Source organism: Diplotaxodon limnothrissa, linkage group LG3 (genome assembly GCF_057381915.1).
Source record: "Diplotaxodon limnothrissa isolate DT_005_m linkage group LG3, D_limnothrissa_male_GT1.1, whole genome shotgun sequence".
NCBI lineage: Eukaryota > Metazoa > Chordata > Actinopteri > Cichliformes > Cichlidae > Diplotaxodon > Diplotaxodon limnothrissa.
In genome coordinates, this window is record NC_140598.1 from 36,351,964 (window position 1) to 36,356,097 (window position 4,134).

At 38.3% G+C, this 4,134-nt stretch overlaps 1 long non-coding RNA gene across 1 annotated transcript in view; it reads left to right on the forward strand.

Moving 5' to 3' along the window:
* Positions 1–4,134, forward strand: part of LOC146635600 (uncharacterized) — a 342,244-nt gene that overhangs the window by 137,026 nt on the left and 201,084 nt on the right. The gene's annotated exons all lie outside the window — the stretch shown is intronic.

The following is a 4,134-nucleotide window of genomic DNA, read 5'->3' on the forward strand; positions in this document are numbered from 1 at the left end:
TTTTAATTTTTCATATTTATTTCCTATCTTATTCATAGCCTTTTCCTTTTTTGTTTTCTTTAGGTCACGAGCAGTTGTCCAAGCATTTCACTACATATCGTACTGTGTATGACTGTGTACGTGACAAATAAAATAAAATTTGAATTTGTATTTATTCTAAATATAACATAGAAACATATCAAATGTTTAAAGAGGGAAAGAAAATCACAATTAAAAAAATATTAACTCATTTTGAATTTGATGGCAGCAGCATGTTTCAAAAAACTTTTATTTACTTCCCTGTCAATTCTGCGAACTGAGGACAACAATTATTGGAATTTGGGGAGAGTAATGTTATCTCACTGTCTTGTCTGATGTTGGATTTTAGCTGCTCAGCAGTCCAGGGTCTTCTTTGCCGCATTTTTCATTTTATGATACTCCAAATCTTTTCAGTTCCCAGAAGGTCTGGACTGCAGGCAGGCCAATTCAGCACCCAGACTCTTCTACTGTGAAGCCATGCTGTTGTAATAGATGTATTGTGCCTTTTTGCTGAAATATGCAAGACCTTCCCTAAAAAAGACATCTGAATGGGAGTGGATATTTATCTGACCTGTATATATCTTTCACCATTGTTGATGCCTTTCCAGATGTGCAAGCTGCCAATTCCATAGGCACTAATACATCACTGGATACCAATTGGTATCCATCAGAGCTGTAGGCTTTGGAACTGTCTGATAGCAAGGCGAATGGTCTCTCTGCTCTTTAGAGGTTACAGGGTCAGTGTTTTTCAAATTATATATAGAGTTTCAATTCATTGTCCCCACAGAACAGTTTTCCACTTTGCTTCAGACCCTTTTAGATGAGAAGATGGTGGCTTTTTTTTTAAAAATCATATATGGTTTATATTTGAATGAAGGAGACTTGCATTTATGGATGGCACACTGACCTGTGTTACCAGAAAATGATTTGTGAAAATGTTATTTCTATGCCACATTCATGCCTGTTCTTTAATGCGGTGCCGCCTGAGGGCACGATGCTCACAGGCATCCAGTACTGATTTTCAGCCTTCTCCCTTCTGCAGAGAGATTTCTTCAGATTCTCTGAATCTTTTGATATTTTGCACTATACATGATGAGGTATTTAAAGTCTTGGCAATGTTCAGATGAGGAAAACTGTCCGCACTTTGTAGAGTTACTTTTTTGTAGATTGGTGAACTACTCTGAAGCACTGCCTCTCTAAGCTTATGTTTTTATACCCGAACATGTTACTGACTTGCTGCCAGTTAATCTTATTATTTGCAAAACGCTTCTGCTACGGTTTCATTTTCCACTTACTTTTCCAGGATTTATTTTTGCTCCTGTCCCAACATTTTTACAAAGTGTTTCTGCCATCACTTTCAAAATGGGCTAGTTTCTTTTTCATGAAAGTTGAATGTCTGTGTTTAAAAGCACTATATAAATAGTACCGTATTTTCACAACCATAAGGCGCACTTAAAAGTCTTAGATTTTCTTCAAAAAGTACGGCGCGCCCTATAGCGCAGTGCGCCCTGTGTGTTGTAAGGAGGACGTAGTAGAGAACACCATGAGAACGCTAAAGGGTGAAGTGTGTGCGTTGACTTTATCGCACATACCTGTATAAAAGAACAGGTATGTGCGTTATGCAGGACATCGTTGTTTTAACAACCCTGAAAGTGGCAAAGAGACACGCTTACGAAGCACAGTTTAAACTGAAGGCCATCAGCTACGCGGAGGAACATGGAAATCGAGCAGCGGCGAGAGAATTTAAGATTAACGAATCGATGGTTCGCAAATGGAGGAAGCTAGAAAACAAGCTCCGGCAGGTCAAGAAAACGCAGCTGAGTTTCCGCGGACATAAGGCGAGGTGGCCCGAGTTGGAGGAAAGACTCGAGCGGTGGATCATCGAGCAAAGCGCGAGCGGGAGAAGCGTTTCGACGGTCACCATTCGGCTAAAAGCAGTTTCACTTTCACTTTTTATGAAACGGTGCCATTTTTCCATCCGGACCAGGACTACGGTAGCGCAGCAACTTCCAGCGGATTATAAGGAAAAGCTGGCCATCTTCCGCTCCTACTGCAGCAAACACATCGGCGACAAACACATCCAGCGATGGATGACGGATGGAGACCACAGTTTCACCAAGAGTGGAAGGCAGCGCCGGGCGAGTTACGCCACAATTTGCCAATGGATTGTAGATGCTTGGGCTAACATGTCTGCTGGCACTGTTGTTCGAGCTTTCGCAAAAGCCGGCATCATTTCCGAGGAGCCGCACGGCACGGAAAGTGACTCTGACAGTGAAGAAAGTGAACCTGGCATGTTTGATGGAGATTTAGCGCAGCTGTTCAATTCAGACCCAGAGGATGAGGACTTCGATGGGTTTGATTGATGATAAAAATGTGAGTACCAAACTTTGTTTTGCTCCTGCTTTATTTTTAAATACGCACACTTGTATGCTTGTGTGTTGTTGATGATGACGATTACCGGTAATAAAAATGTGAGTAAGGTACCGAACTCAGGTTTGCTCCCGCTTTATTTTTAAATACGCATACGGTACTTGTATGCGCCCTATGATCCAGTGCGCCTTATGTGTGTGTTAAATACAGTAATGGCACACATAACTGAGACTGCGCCTTTTAGCACAGTGCGTCTTATGGTCGTGAAAATACGGTATATATAAATAGTCCACGATTCAAATGTTGACAAGCATAGCAACTGTAACTAATGGAGACGCTCAATGCTCAGTTACTTTCTTAGTATTTAGGTGGAAGTCACATAGCGAGCATACAGCCTACAAACACCACCTCAAGTCAGTTCATGTTTCTTCATAAATATTAAATATTCATCTGTCATCCGAATGTGTTGTTTTCAAAACACTAATAATCTGTTCCTGTTCAACATATTCTAATTAGGTAAATTCTTTGTTCAGACCAACTTCATCAGTGTTCAATTTAATACATTTTCATTTGAATGATAATTTGAAGTATATATGCATTTTAACATTACATGTATATGATTTACCCTAAGTTAAATTTTTATATATTTAATAGTTAAATATTTATACCCATAAAATACTTTGTTCTGATTTTGCATTTCTCATTCATTCTTCGGCGACCATGACAATGAGCTAAAATGCCGTCACAAAAGTTTGTAAATGCTTTGAAATATAATTCTCTAGCATTGGTGAATGATTTCATTCTTTGTCCACATAAATATAAAAAGCTGCGAGAATTCAAGAGGATTAAAGATTACATTTTAAATGTAATACACACACAATATTAAAAAAGGACAAATACACTGAATAATCAGCAAGAAGACTTAACTTACCACTCTCAAGATTATCACTGAAACTCCTGTCACGTGAAAATGGCTGTGGAAACTGGGAACGCTTCCTCGGTTGCGTAAATACGAATAATATGGAGTAGTTCAGCAGTTTTATTATGAGAAGAGTATGCACTGTCAGCAATTTGTCATCAATGTTATTCTGAAGACGTTGATGTCAAACTTGTGTCAAAGTCTAAATGTCTAAATACAATGTTTGTTATCACAGAATGAAAACTGGCCTTGCAGCATGTTGACATGGTATAACTTTTATTATATTTTTTAGTTGTAAAAGTAACACAATTATTTATTTATTTATTTATTTTCTACAGTACTCTAATATTATGCATTGCATTATACATATTATGTGTGGGAGGTGATGGGGAAGTACACAACATAAAGAGCACACATGGGTAACTCCCTTAACTCTGTGAGGTCTAGGTCATCAGTCATCATCACCTCAACCTGAGCCCCAACACGAAACACAATCCTGTGATTTGAATTTCAAAGACTTGGGAGAGCAGTTTTTATAAAGCAAACGTTCCATATTTTGACTTTAAAAGGTTAGTTTAATGGTGACCCCTCTACTGTTAGGGTCAGGGTTTCATTAGAATCCACTATTTTATTTAGGAAACAATAGAAAAGCTTTTACCAGAACAAATATAATGAGATTCACTATTTGAAAAGTTTGTTTATTTAGCATGGGTCAGAATAAACCCAACATTGACACTAGATGGGTTGCTGTAGACCTGATGGATTTCAGAGCAACACAAATGAGTATAAAGTTAATGGAAACTTGAGCTTGAAAAAAAAAATACTTT